The 16239-nt window shown below is 38.9% G+C and overlaps 1 protein-coding gene and 1 pseudogene across 1 annotated transcript in view; one reads left to right on the top strand and one right to left on the bottom strand.

The window, feature by feature from the left end:
* The window catches only part of CDH8 (cadherin 8), a 460658-nt gene that overhangs the window by 347165 nt on the left and 97254 nt on the right, over positions 1 to 16239 (top strand). The gene's annotated exons all lie outside the window — the stretch shown is intronic.
* On the bottom strand, positions 8212 to 9098 carry LOC103202747 (annotated as a pseudogene).

Below are 16239 nucleotides of genomic sequence, written 5' to 3'. Positions count from 1 at the left end.
TGATAAAATCCAACACCCATTCCTGATCCAAACTCTCAGCAAAATAGGAATAGAAGGGACATTCCTCAACATAATAACGGGCATCTATGCAAAACCAACAGCCAACATTATTCTCAATGGACAGAGACTGGAACCATTCCTCTTGAGAACAGGAACCAGACAGGGATGCCCGTTATCACCACTTCTATTCTTCTATTCAACATTGTACTAGAAGTCCTAGCCAAGGCCATAGGCAAGAAAGGGAAATCAGAGGCATCCAAACTGGTAAGGAAGACGTCAAACTATCCTTATTTGCTGATGATAAGATCCTATTCCTAGGAAAACCCAAGAGACTCAGTCCAAAATCTATTGGAACTCATTGAGAGATTTAGCATCGTGGCAGGATACAAGATCAACAGCCAAAAATCAGTTGGATTCCTCTACACCAGCAAAGCACTTGCTGAAAAGAAAATAGGGAGATCAATACTATTATACTATTGACAATAGTTACCAAAAAACTAAAATACCTGGGAATAAATCTCACTAGGGACACAAAAAACCTGTAGAAATAAAAATGTAAATCACTACTCCAAGAAACCATAAGAGGTCTACCTGAAGGGAAGAATATAGCATGCTCATGGATAAGAAGATCGAGCATTGTGAAAATGTCAGTTCTACCCAAAGCAATCTATACATTCAATGCAATCCCAATCCAGGTCCCATCAGCATTCTATAAAGGTATGGAAAAGCCAATCACTAACTTTACAGACCTCGGATAAACAAAGCACTAATGACAAAGAGGGAGCTCTGGTAGCATAGTGCCTAAGGCACTTGACTGCTAACCGGAAGACCAGTGGTTCAAACCCACCTGCCACTCCTTGGAAGGAAGATGGGGCGATCTACCTGTGTAGTGATACTGCCTCGGAAACCCAAGGAGGGGTCGCTAAGAGTCGGGTCCGACTCGACAGGACATAACAGCAACAACAACAATGAAGAAGAATAAAGTAGGCGGTCTCACACTCCAAGACCTCACACCTGCTATACAGCCACAGTAGTCAAAACTGCCTGGTATTGGTACAACAACAGACACATAGACCAGTGGAATAGAATTGAGAACCCAGAAATAGATCCATTGACCTATGGTCAGCTGATCTTTGACAAAGGGCTGAAATCCATTAAATGGAGACGAGATTGTCTGTTTAACAAATGGTGCTGGCAAAACTGGAGATCCATTTGCAGACAAATGAAGCAAGATCTGTACCTCACACCACACACAAAAACAAACTCCAGATGGATCAAAGACTTCAATGTGAAACCTAAAACTATACAGTTCCTCAAGGAAAAACTAGGGGCAGATTGAGGGGCCCGAATTTATGGCATAAATAGAGTATCAAGCATCACCCAAAATGAACAATCAGCAAAAGATAAACTAGGTGAATGGGACTTTCTAGAAATCAAATTTTTATGTGCTTCCAAAGACTTCTCCCTAAAATTCATAGAGAACCCCCAACACCTCAACCTCAACAACAAAAAGACAATCCATTCAAAAATGGGCAGAAGAGGATATTCGGGCAGCCAACGAACACATGAAGAAATATTCCCAATCATTAGCCATTAGATAGATGCAAATCAAAACAATGAGATACCATCTGGCCCCAGCACTAAAGCAGAGTTCAGCAAGACCGAAAATAACAAATGCTGGCAGGATGTGGAGACACTGGGACTCTCATACACTGCTGGTGGGACTGTGAAATGGTACAACCACTGTGGAAAGCAGTATGGTAATTCCCTCAAAAGTTGGAATTAGAAATTAGAAATACCGTTTGACCCAGCAATCCCATTACTAGGTATATATCCTGAAGAAGTGAGAGCCATGACAAGAACAGACATATGCACACCCATGTTCATCACAGCACTATTTACAATAGCCAAAAGATGGAAACAACCTAGGTGTCCATCAACTGAGGAATGGATAACCAAACTATGGTACATGCACACAATGCAATAGTGTGCAGGCCTAAAGAATAACATGTTGCTGTGTGCTGTCGAGTCGACCCCGACTCATAGCGACCCCTCCTTGGGTTTCTGAAGCAATAGAATTGGCAAAACACCGCATAATGTGGACAAACGTGAAGCACATTATGCTGAGTGAAGTAAGTCGATCACAGAAGAACAAGTATTATATTAGTCCATTATTGTAAAAAGTCAGAGACAGGTTTATATATGGAAGGTAACTCTTTGTGGGAAGGGAAAAATAAAAATAAATATACACCTCTAAGAGTTTTTAGTTTTTATCATTGTTTGGAATTCCTTTTCTAACACCATTGAAGATCCACTATAGGTCTATATTCTCTCACTTTCTAATAATGTTTTGATGTAAAGTTGGCGCTTTGTGTCTTCGTCGGTATTTCTACTCTACCTTGCAAATTTGCATGATAGATTTATCCCATCATCAGTTTTGGGAGCTCTGGTGGCACAGTGCTTAAGGCATTTGGCTGCTAACTAGAAAGGTGGTGGTTCAAACCCACTAGCCGCTTCACAGAAGGGACATGGGGCAATGTACTTCCATAAAGATTTAGTGCTTCGCAAAGATTTAGAAAACCCATGGGATTCACTATAAGTTAGATTCAACTAGATGGCAGTGAGTATATGTAGTAAGATCAGTTTATTAGCCTTCCTTTCACGGGGTAGGTGTTTTAAAAGTGAATTTGGGGCAGTTAGCACCTACTGCTTAGCTCTAACTGCAACATCAGCAACCATTCTTAAAGGCATTCTGGGCAGCACAGTGTCAATTTATATACAGGTCCTCTGAACTGCCTCTAGAAATACATTTAAAATTTCATTTAAAAAAACACAGATCACTTCCTAAAATTTTATATATTTCACCCAATATATCTTTTTAAATTGTATTACAAAAGTTCATAACAAACCGCCTCTACTTGCCTTTCTAATATACATGGATCGGCAGAAGGCTGTGTGGATACAAATACAATTGGAGGAAGTGGTGATGTATACATGTAACTATGTATATATATGTTCACATTCATATATATTCTAGCATTTAATATTAACAGTTTGGAATAAATCAACATCATCCATTTTATTGTCATGTACTTGAAACTGAGGTAGTGGGTTGTACTGCAGTCATTTCAACCAGCTCTGCTAATCGTTTATCTTGAATTGCATGTTTGTTTATTTAACTCAATATGGTGCATGTATCTTGGTTTACTGTCATCATAAATACACAGTTCACTGTGATCAAAGCATATGCTGAAGAAAGGCAGTCTTAAGAGATTAGTCAGTGTTCTGCCCACCAGCCCAGACCAAAGATAGCAGAATCTTAATTACTGTCTACAAATTCTGGTGGCCACTGACCACAGTGCTGTGTCAACTCACAGAGAATTAGTCATTACATTAAAATATTTTGTCCACTGGTCAATAAGTGTAGTTTGATTCACATTTTAATTTTTCTTGGGAAAATAATGAACATACTTACTGCACCATACCCTGATGGGAAAAATATGTTAAAAAATATGCTAAGTGCTTTTTTTTATTTTTTAGTAAGCTCATCTGCTAACGAAAAGGTTGGAGGTTAGATTCCACTCAGATGCACCTGGGAAGAAAGGTGTGGTGATCTACTTCCAAAGTGCCAGTCGATGAAAACCTTACAGAACCCAGTTCTACTCTGACAGCCTGTCAAAACTGACAGGATGGCAACTTGGTTTATGATGGTGTCTCATCTCAGACTAACTGTTTCATTGAGAGCAACTCTATAATTGTGTGTGGGAGGGGACATTATTTGAAGGCAGCCAGTACTTAAGGACCCCAAATTGCACAGAGAACTTAGCATGACTTTCTACCTTCATTAGGTATGATCATTAACTGATTCAACTCCTAGAGCATGGAGACCAAACAGAAATCAGTGACCTGGAGTATATGAGGATGGTCTCATGGGACTCAGGAGACAAAAATTGGAGGTCAGGGCTCCTAAGGTATTGAGAAATTGAGAGGACAAGATTAAAGTGAAAAGGTAATTGAAGAGAACAGGTCAGGTCATTATGGGTGACTTTTTCCCTTGGTACATTTACCAAATCCTAAAATGAACAGAAGATGCTTTGAAACTTGTCAGAGAGCATGTGCTAAGAGGCTAAAGATGTAAACAGTTTAACAGAAAGGATACACCTTGGAGTAAGGGTGTGCTAGAAATTCATTAGCCTTTTAAATCTTAAAATCCAGTTTTGACAGGATGAAAGTGATCTAGCTATATATGTGGTTCTGTGGGAAGACAATTAAATCCTGTCTGAAAGAAGACAGCATCGTATAGAGCTGCTCCAACTTTTCATGCCTAGTGTCCAGAATTCAATTAAAGAATCATCAGGTGTGCCAGGAAAGATAGATGACCATATCACTGACACTCAGAAAACAAATTACCAAAGACGACACGACTCAGGGGATCCAGATATTGGAGTTAAGAGACCTACACCTACAAATAATATTGTTAATATGGTCAAGAAGAAAGGTACCTGATGACATCAGTACATTGCCCATAGAATTGGGGTCGATAAAAATAATCAAAGAGGCAGTCAACACTGGAAAATTTCCATCAGTAAAAATAATAATTCAATGGAGAGTTTAAAAAGAGGTTTAGATCCAGCAGACATATGGATTCGTGAACCAGAATTAGGAAAAAGTTCAGGAAGAAAAACAATAAAATTACAGAGATGAGCATAAGGCATTTAAAGGTCATAGAGGAAAGGTCTAATACATCTGTAATTAATGTTCTAAAAAGAGCGGAAGATGACTAGGAAAGGAGCAATATTTGCAGTCATAAGTTTCCAGATCTGAAGGAAGATACAAAGCCATGGATACAAGCATCTCCACAAGCCTCAAGCAGCATAAATAACAAGAAAACCACATCTGGGAGCCTCATATTGACAGTGCTTAAAAATAAAGACAGTTGAAATCTTAAAAGAAGCCAGAAAATTAGAAAGACATTTAAACCTCCAAGACTGACAGCTCATATTACAGTAGAATTTATGAATTCAAATGAAAAACAATGGCATCTTTAAAGCTACCACGAAAATAATAGCCGAACAAGAATTTAATACCACGAAGAAAGAACTTTGAAATATTAAGATGAAATAAAGTAATTTTTATCCAAACATAATTGATTAAACTCATCACCAGTAGTTCCTCACTAAAAAAAAAAAGTAATAAACTGTTCTTTAGGTGAAAAGAGCACTGGGCAATACAGCAACACAAAAATACGGGTGGGTCAGTATTTACGGTCTCATGTAATTAGATTGACTTACGTGTGTAACTTAGATGCAGAATTAAAATAGATGACAACAATAGCAAAGCAGCAGAAAGGGTATACGTGGAATTGATGCATTGTAAATGTCCTTGAACTGTATATAAAATATTTACAGCATTAGTTTAAGCATTATAATATTTATATATATGTCCACGACTTAAAGTTTCTACTAAAATAATATTAATAGAATAATATATAAGTCATAGGCTAATAGGAGAATGGAATAATTAAAACTAATTCATACAAAATAAACTAGAAAGGTGGGAAAAGACTATTTTAAAAAACACTACTATAAATTATATCACAATATATAAGCAACTATGTTAAATATAATTAGACTATATAAACCCCAAGGAGCTCTGGTGGCACAGCACCTAAGGCATTTGACTGCTAACCAGAAGGTTGGTGGTTCAAACCCACCAGCCACTGCGCAGGACGATGATTGGGCAATCTACTTCTGTATCAGAACCCAAAGGGGGTCGCTATGAGTCGGAATTGACGCAACAGCAGGGAGTTTGTTTTTTGCATTTATATCAAGTCAGTTTTGCCTTCCAGCAACCTTATAAGACAGTGTAGAACTGCCCCATAGGGTTTCCAGGCTGTAATCTTTATGGAAGCAGACTGCTTCATCTTTCTCTATCTGAGCAACTAGTGGGTTCAAAGGGCCACCCTTTTGATTAGCAGCCCAATACTTCACTCACTGCACCACAAGAACTCCTAAAAATTATTTAGTGTAGTCAGTTTGGGAAGGAATGTACAAAGAAGAAAAAAAGGAACTCAGATACTCAAATCATGTGATGGACCTTAAATAGAAGCATTCGCAAAGATTGAAAGGGCTTAATAAAGTGGTTTGGCTATAGATTGAGGAGAAAGAAGTGTTACCAAGAAGGCCCCCAATATCATCATAAAACACATCTCTGTACATCACACAGAAAATGCCATCCTCACACAGTAAAATTAAGCTAGAAATCATTAACAAAAAGATAACTAAAACAATCCTTAAGTATTGAAAATTTCACCATCTATTCCTAAATACCTCATAGCCAAAGTATCTAATGGTGTCCAGACTTCTGAACAGAAACTAAGAAAATTAAAAGTTCCCCTAGTTAAAAGAGAGGGTGTCTTGGTTCTCTAGTGCTGCTATAACAGACATACCACAAAACAAGGATTTATTCTCTTACAGTTTAAGTGGCTGGAAGTCCAAGTTGAAAGTGCTGGTTTTAGGGTCTGAGTGAAGGCCCCTCAATGTTGGGCTTCAGCTCTTTTTCCTGTTGCAGGCCCAATAGAGCTGGGGGCTTTTTCTGACTCACACAGATGCTAGCTGCTGAGGTCGACAGGTAAAATGGCACAATGCCAAGATTGGCAGATGACATGACAGGCCAAGACATGGCCAAATGCAGGACCCACACATGCCCCAAAGCTAGAAAACTGCTTCTTCTCTACTGGAAGTAGGCCACACCCTGAAGACAGCTACTCAGCTGCTCACAGCAGCTTCCACCGTGGAGTTGATTTCTGTCTCATCCTGGGAAATAACTAAAACTACATGTAGCTTCCTGGACACTCAAAACCATGGCTCAGCTAATCTGATACACAGCCTGAACTACCACAGAGGGTATGGAAGATGTAAAATGTTAATTCTCTTTAAATTGATATGTAGTATCAATTAGAATTCCAATAGTTGCTATGTATGTATGTGTCTCTGTTTGTGTATGTATAATTTGGCAAATGAAACCAGTATGTATATGGGAAATTCAAGGACCAACATAATGAAAACAAAATCAACAATTAAAAAAAATTGAATTTGTCATAATTGTAATATCAATATGTTGTTGTTGTGTACTGTCGAGTTGGCCCTGACTCATAGCGACCCCTCCTTGGGTTGCTGAGGCAGTATCACTACGGAAGTAGATTGCCCAACCTTCCTTCCAAGGAGTGGCTGGTGGGTTTGAACTGCCAGCCTTCTGGTTTGCAGTCAAGTGTTTTAGGCACTATCCTACCAGAACTCCTAATATCAATATACAAAGGTTTATTATAAAGATAGCTATTATGAGAGGACTGTTTGAACATAAATTTAGAAAACCAGACCAGTGGAACAGAAGACCCAAAAATAGGCTTGAACAAAATGTTCACCTGATTTATGACCAAGAAGTCATCGATAGACTTTGCCGTAATGTTGACTGTATGTATGGCTAGCCATGAGGTGGGGGGAAAAAAAAACAAAATCCATTGACCTCTAAATCAAACTACAAACAAAAGTAATCTCTAGGTAGATTAAAGATGTAAATGTGGAAGGTAAAACAATAAAGCTTCCCAGTGCTAACAGAATGTTCTAATTCTGGATTAGGCAATTACATCACGAGTAAGACAGAAAAAGCACTGCAATCGATATGAACAAAGCTGATCAATTCAACTTTATTAAATTAAGAGTATCTGTTCAAGACATCACTAAAATAGTAAAAAAAAAATCAAGGCTTTGAATTGGAGAAGGTATTGTGATGTATATATATATGTCGGTCAAGGATTCATGTCTGTATTGTAGAATGTGAATATTAATACATTAAACATAACCAACCCAATTTCTTTTCTTTTCTTTTCTTTTTTTTCAGTTTAAGTAATAAAAATTTATTGAGAATTCTTGGGAAGGTGGTATCTCCTCCCAACCTTGAGGGAGGGACCCAACACTAGGAAATCAGAGAAATCACACACTGTTCCAATACCCCTGGACAAAATGGGTTAGAGGAAAAGTCATTTCCTTGAAAAAGCATCAGTCTTCATTAATCCAAGAGGGGCTGGAAGGACGGGCACAGAGAGGACTATTGCATGATACTGGGGTGGGCTAGGGCTGCGCTGGACCCCCAAACTGACTCCGAGAGAGAGATCCGTTTCCTGTCTGTGGGTGAAGTTCTTGGTCACCAGGCTCATTTCTTAGCCTTGATGAGGCTGTCATGTCCCCGAGTGAAACTTTCATCCTGTAGGTTTAGCACAAGGTTGTCAGCAGTGAGATAGATACAATTCTGTGATGTGGCAATCGTTTTGGAGATGTTCTGGGCTGCCAGGGTTCTTGCTCAGTGCTTCACCAAGCATTCTGGCAGCCTCAGCCTCAGCCTGTACGATCTTCTGCCGCTGTTCCCGCTTTGCCTTTTCTACCAAGAACTGGGCCCGCTGGGCTTCTTGCTGGGCCACTTGTTTGGCTTTGCTTCTACAGCAGCAGTATACTCTCGGCTAAAGCTCAGCTCTGTGATGGCTACATCATCCAGGATGAGGCTGAAGTCCTTGGCCCTCTCTGTCGGCTCCCATCGGATCAAGAGGGACACTTGAGCTCGCTGGATGATCAGCTGTGAGGCATTGAACTTGGCCACGACACTCTTGAGCACCTCACTGACAATGGATGGCAACACTCGCTCCTCGTAGTCCAGCCCTAGGCGCTGGTACATGCTGGAAAGTTCCTGCTGGGAAGTTCCAGGGCGTTGGGTCTAGATAGCACTCGCAGGGAGATGTTTACCATCTGCAAGTCTTTGGAACCTGTAGGGGAGGAGATTTTTCGTGGTCTGGCCCGGATGTCGTAGATGATGGGGTACTGGAACCGGCGGATCCTGAAGTGAAGGCCCTCGGCAAGAATGGTGTCCCGCTGCACGCCACCGATCCGATTAAAGAAGATGGCTCTGTGCCCTCCTTCCACAGTGAACAGCGACTCACGTACGCCGTAGGCTATGGCACCGGCCCCCAGTAGCAACTTCAGTGCCATGCCCATGCCCCGAGGGCCGGCAGGCAGCCGTCCTGCTAAGTCCTTCAAGTTCTGGGCCATGTCCGCGCCAGAGACCGGCGGGACTAGGGGACAGAAAGGGGTATCGGCCCGTCTCTACCCCGCCCCAGTTAAAGGATCACAGCCTTCACGCGAGGGTCCGCGGTATGCTATACTAGCAGGAGCCCAACCCAATTTCTTTAAAAAATGGGAAAACCTAGAATAGCCCCTTTACAAAAACATTCAAGTGGCAAATAAATATATAACAAGCATTCAATATCATGAATCATCAGTGTAAGCCGAGTATATGCAATGTCTCTAAACTTGCACTGTGTGCTTACATATGTAACAGACAGACATTCATATAAGCATGTACCAAAAGAGAGCTCTGGTGCCATAGTGGTTAAAGCACCTTACTGCTTAACCAAAAGGTCGGCAGTTCAAACCAACAACCACTGCATGACAGAAAGACGAGGCAGTCTGCTTCCATAAAGATTGATAGCCTTGAAAACCCTTTGAGGCAATTCGGCTCTGTCCTATAGAGTCAATATGGGTCGGGATCAACTCAGTGACAGTGGTGGTACTGTTGGGTGCATCAAAAGACATGTAAAAGTATTTATAGTGGCCCTATTCATAATAGGGAACTGGAGTGGTGTAGTGTCTAAAGCATTTGACCGCTAACCAGAAGGCTGGAAGTTCAAACCCACCAGCCGCTCTTTGGAAGGAAGATTGGGCAATCTACTTCTGTAGAGACACCTCCTCAGAAACCCATAGAAGGGTCACTATGAGTTGAATTGACTCAATAGCAGTGAGTTTGTTTTTTATTCATAATCCAAGATTGAAACAACCCCAATGCCCACCAATAAGAGAATAATAAATACATTGGGGTATTTCAATACAGTGGCATTTTTTTAGTATACAGGGAGAGGAAAATGAGCATGCGATGTACATGCAATTATATGAACAGCTCTCATAAATACTGCATTGAACTAAAGCATCTGGGTACAGATATGTATAGATTATATGAATTCCAGATTTTATAAACTGCTGAAGAAGATAAGCTAATATATTATAAAACAGTAGAGATAACCTTGAAATTGTGGTGACATGGTATGTTTATTTTGTAAAAATCCACTGAAATAAATAATTCATAAGATTTATATATTCTTTTTGTTTGAATTCTGTCTTGGTTCTCTAGTGTTGCTATAACAGAGATAGCATAAGTAGATGGTTTTTAAGAAACAGGGATTTCTTCTCCTACTGGTTAGGAGGCTAAAAGTCCATGTTCAAAATGTTAGCTCTAAGGGCTGGGTGAAAGCTCCTTGACCTTGTGGTCCAATTTTACCTCCTATTGCAAGCCCACTGGAGCTGGAGGCTTTATACCTTTCTTTTGGTGGTGTATATGAATTTATTATAATTTTCTTATTTGAGAAGTGATATATATTAAATCATTACGATATTTTAAGATTATGTTTTATGAATGTATACTAAAGATAGACTGTGGGGAGTAGTGATTAGTCTCTTTTTTTGTGCTTATTTGTTTACCTGTTGGTCATATTGTCCTGGGTTTGTATTTCAAATTTACCACTTCCTGGCTTTGAGTAAGCATGAACAACCTGCCTGTAAGTCAGATACCAACCTTCTAAAGTAAAACTCCCTGAATGTTCAAGAATTGGCACTTGTTCACCACATACTATAGCATATCACTTATATAGATTGATTTCAATCACTAACTCACTGCCATCGAGTCGTTTCCAACTCACGTTGTTGTTGTTATGTGCCACGAGTCGGACCCAACTCACAGCAACCCCTCCTTGGATTTTTGAGGCGATATCACTACTAGAAGTAGATTGCCCAACCTTCCTTCTGAGGAGTGGCTGGTGGGTTTGAACCGCCAGCCTTCTGGTTAGCAGTCAGGTGCCGTAGGTACTAGGGTACCAGATCCCCCTTCCAACTCATAACTACCCCCATTTGGGTGTCAGAGGCTGTAAACCTACAGAAGTAGATGCCCCAGTCTCCTTTCTATAGAGCAACGGGAGGGTTTGAACTGCTGACCTTTTCGCTTCAGTCACTACATACCCTGAAATCATAATGCCATTTGTGAAAGCTATCTTCACAATAACTCAACGTACTTCAAAGAGATGGTGCTTAACACTCCACTCAACGCATGCTAGATAGATTACGATACTCCTTTTCATCGACACCAAAGTATATGTGTAATTGGAGGCACAATTGTTATTAGAACCTCAGAAGGGTGATGATATTGAATAGGCACTGAAGCTGAGCCTTAAAGAAGTCTACACATTAATCGTTTCCAAACTATGAGCCCCTTTAATACAAAAATCTACTATATGTGGAAGCTAGATGTACTTGTATTTCAAGAAATTCAGCCCCAATATTTGAAATGGGGGGGGCGGGGAACACATTGAAGATTTGGTAGGAGAAATATAATGCAATTTGGATGACAGAGCAGAATGTAAGATTTTTGTAAGATAGACTTAGGTTTACCAGAGGAGGCATAGGGAATAACTCATTATAGAATACTTCCTCTCCTATTCCAAGATGTAGAAAAGTGAGACGTGTAAGAGGGATAAAAATATGTGAATTGGGGCTGTTTGAAAGGAGTAGGTATTTTTGAGCCATGGTTTCAGGAAAAGGATACATAATAGGAGGGAGACCCAGAACAGAGAATGTCATGTGTGTGCACAGTTCCAAAAACAGAGGAAAACAAGTGTGTAAGGATGCTTAGAGATAAAAACTAAAAGTGGGTAACACTATGTAGTACATATTAAAAGGCTAATCGTGGAAAAATGATAATTCCCAGCCCAGTAAGTTTTGGTTTATAAACTGCCATTAATGCTATCTTTATGAGATGTGATAACTATGGTTTTAAATTAAAGAAATGTAAACTATCGAACAAGTTCATAAATTCAGTGCTCACCTTAATGACTAATCCTTTTTTCAATAGCATCATAATTTTTACAACCATAATTTTCAGAAAACTTAGGCTTCAAGCACTTAACCATGAGGATTTGGAGGAAGACTACTGAGGATTCATTATAGAAATGCAAAGAGAAGATAGGAAGGTTTAAAATAGGAAGATTTGCCAAATGGTTATGTGGTACTCCACAATGTCCAAGTTCACTTAAGATGAAGGTAACAAATGAGAGATCTACACATTTCAAAAGCATTTGAAAGTGTAGCTAGATAGAATGCTTTTTAGCAGTCAATAGGGACCAGCGACAGGGGTCAGTGAGGTCTTGAACCCAAGTCACCATCTGAAAGTCATTTTTTGTAGGAAGTTAAAGCATTTTCAAAAATGTCTCAGTCCACAACTTTCTGACTGAAAGAAAGCATTTTTCCCTCTCTTGAGGGAGCTACTTCTTAGTTAATAGAAAAGCTATGTCTTATAACCTTTTTCATTAGATCCTAAAATCCCCATCTGATTAAAGTTGTAATTTAATTTTTAAACTACTCTCTAGATATGACTGAGTTTTTAAGGAGTGAATTCTCACTATCTTATATTAAAAACTTCTTAAAAATCTGATGGTCAGAATTTTTGCTATGAGATTGCTGGTGTCCATTGGTTAATTATCTTCTAACGTGGCCCTGTGCTGTATAGTAATCTATGGATTGAAAAACCATCACTAGTGATTTAGAAATAATCATAGCATTTATGATAAAAACTTATCTCAGAAACCTTTACCTTTAGTGGGGAACCAAAACCCAGTTCTGAAACCTTTCTCCAATGTCCTCTTTCTAATTCTCATCAGTTTTATTTTAAACTTCCTAAGCTGCTTTTCTTTAATCATATATTCAACTCACATCTTCCTATTTTATAAACTTGCCCTGTTCTTCTCATCCTCTATTCAATTATAAATTCCCACAGTTTGCATTTACCCATTGACTGCAATTTATCATTCATGGCCTCCATCTTTATGCTTATAGAAGGCTCACGAATTTTTTATTGAGCCCCATAAGCATATCTAAATTTGTTGAATCACTTTTTCCTCTCATAGTATGCAAGAGCAAGGCTGTTTATATCAATCGATGCCTGCAAAGACAGCAGCTCATGAAAACCAGCTAGAAGCAAATTCCCAAGAACATAGACTTGGCAATACTCCATTACCTTTGATTATAAAAGGGCAAAATTAATAGGCAATGAAGCTATGTGACAGGAAGTTACTATGACTCGGATGGTGGAACTGGAGGAGTTTTTTGCACAGGGTACCATTTCTGCCTTTTCTTCTGTTGTATGTGAAAATAGCCTCACTCTGTGGCCATTTGAAATGGACTTTTCCTTCCAGACCACTTTGTCACATCTCTTGTGTTTAGAAAATTAATTTTTAATGAATGCTAATCAAATTTCTAATTATAATATCTTTCTATTTAATGTTTGTGTATCAGATAAAAGGCAAACATTTTGAGGCCAGTCACAAAGGACGTGAATAATTTCCTTAGAAGCTTATCTAATTAATTTTATTGCTCTATAATATCTTTAAATTTTGAACTGCTATCATTTCATTAATTTAGATAAAAGTGAATCTTCAATATTTAAATATGGCGCTGGTGTTAAGAATTATGATAAGTTGCATGATCATTTCAATTGTGATCAATAATATGAAGATGTTTCTGGAGCGGGGGTTTCAGGGACTTGGAACATTACTTTCTTGTTTTGTTTTCTATTACCGTTTTTCTACCAGGTTTACTAGTTTGAAAGAATATTCACATTAAATTCCTGGACATTTATATACTGCGGATAAACATTCATATACTCAGGGAAAAACAAACACAGAGAGACAAAACCTAACGTCTTTCCCCAATCTACTTATACTAACTTTTAAAATTATCAGTCTGCTCACTCAATCTTTCAATGAATCCCCATGATCAAATGCTGTAATGCATACTCGTTACCATAAAAAACAGGTCCTCCTGAACTGGTCAACTCTCCTGGTATCACGCCTGGCCTCATCTCTTATATTCTCCCTTAACTGGAGCTACTGAGTTTTGAGTGATAGCATGATTTGGGGGGCCTCTGGGCCTTATCACAGGTTTTTGACTCTAACTAGATGGATTTTTCACCTCTCTTTACCTAGAGCACTCTGTTGTTGGGTGTCATCAGTTGACTCCCACTTCAAAGCAACCCTGCAGGACAGAGTAAAACTGCCCCAGAGAGTTTCCTAGGCTGAAATCTTTGCAAGAGATCCCCAAGTCTTTTCTCCCATGCAGCAGCTGGGGTGTTCAAACCGCCGATCTTTCTCTTCACAGCCTCCGGGGCTCCTTACGATATCTGTTGTTGTTGTTGTTATTTGCCATCGAGTCGGCCCCGACTCATAGCGACCCCTCCTTGGGTTTCCGAGGCAGTATCACTATGGAAGTAGCATTGCCCAACCTTCCTTCCGAGGAGTGGGCTGATGGGTTTGAACCGCCAGCCTTCTGGTTAGCAGGCAAGTGCCTTAGGCACTATGCTACCAGAGCTCCCTAGTCATCATTTAATGCTTTATTCAAAAGTTTTCTGCTCTTTTATCTTCTTCCTGTGACTACTGGAAAGTTTCTCTACTTCCTATATTTTTCCACAGCACATTAACAGGGAATACCATATTTGTATGCAAATGACCCACACATTATCCATTTTTGGCTAATGATGCCTTCCTCTCAAGTTATTTTCACTTAAAAAAAAAATAGGGCACAGTTAACCAAAAAATGTATAAAACGAGGGTTATTTGTGTAAAAGGATGATAAGTTGTAGGTCAATGAAGATGTAATCAACCTACGATGATGTGTATCTCTGGAATACTGTGGATTGCTTTAGGATAGGAGGAATGTCTTATTGCTTAGGAATACAGACATCAATATCAAATAAGTGATTAAGGAAAGAATGATGAAATAATATATGGCGTAATACAAGAATATTATTAAAGTTCTGAAGTACAAGTTGTGAGTTTATTAATGTGCTTGAACTTAACAGCTTATAATATTTTGAAACGTGAATGCAAAGCAGCATGTACAACTAAATTACAGACAAGAGTGAACTTTAAATAGTGGTATTCTGATCATTGCTAACCAGAAGGCTGGCGGTTCAAACCCACCAGCCACTCCTCGGAAGGAAGATGCGGCAATCTACTTCCACAGTGATACGGCCTCAGAAACCCAAGCAGAGATCGCTAGAGTTGGATTCAACTCAATGGCACATAACAACAACAATGACAGGCTGATCAATCATAAGTATACTAGTTTTGGGGAAAAGTTTAGGGAGAAAAAGGAAGCTATGATCCTTTCCCAAAATAAATTATGAAGTTAGTGAAAGGATAAGAAAAGCTCACATTTACTGGATAAACACAGCATAACCACCCTTGTGATGTTCAATAGATATGAGAGAGACAGACAGACAAAAAGAAAGAGGAGGGAGAGTTATCGGTGCTGAGTAGTGGAGTATATAAATCTTCAAATATTATTATGATCCATGCTTCCTTCATTTTGTGCTTCATGTTTTTTGGTGCTCTATTGTTGGGTGCATTTATGTTTTAACTATTACAACTTCTGGAGTGATTGGCAATTATATCACATTATATATATATGTTGTTTTCAAATTTGTTTTGGCTGATATTTTTATAGCCATTCCATCTTTCTTATTAGCTCCATTTGCATATATCTTTTACTATAAATATATTTATAGCTTTGAATCTAAAGTATGTTTTTGGTAGACATCATATAGCTGGATCTTGGTTATATGTCCAGTCTGACACCATCTCTGCCTTATTATTTTGTTTAAACAATTCACGTCTTATCTTGATCTAGTTGTAGGATTGATATTTGCCACTTGCCTTTTTGTTTTCTATATGTCTTGTGTTTTTCACTTCTCTAATCATTCTCCGCTGCTTTCTTTTGCTTTCAGTGAATATAACTAAATATAGGTAATTATTTTTTTAATACATTTTGAGTTATTTTCTTAGTTGATTATTCTAGTTTTTGGAGATGAAATACAAAAAGTTACTAAGGCAAATGAATCAGTTAAAATGACTGGGTGAAAAAGGCCCATGAGCAAAAATATGGATGTTGAATACTGCCGTCCTTCAGAGAAGACTGGAGATGATTGGTACAATTCTGTGAACATTAGTGATGCTACAACCTATTAAAAATATCCAACCAGGTCTTTGAAATTTGGACCAAAATTTCAAAAGGATGTCAACCTTAAGATATACAT

The sequence above is a fragment of the Orycteropus afer genome, unplaced genomic scaffold (genome assembly GCF_000298275.1).
Source record: "Orycteropus afer afer isolate SDZICR_OR568_19922 unplaced genomic scaffold, OryAfe1.0 scaffold00009, whole genome shotgun sequence".
Lineage (NCBI taxonomy): Eukaryota > Metazoa > Chordata > Mammalia > Tubulidentata > Orycteropodidae > Orycteropus > Orycteropus afer.
Note: the sequence above shows the minus strand (reverse complement) of the source record. Positions and strands in the feature narration are given on the sequence as shown.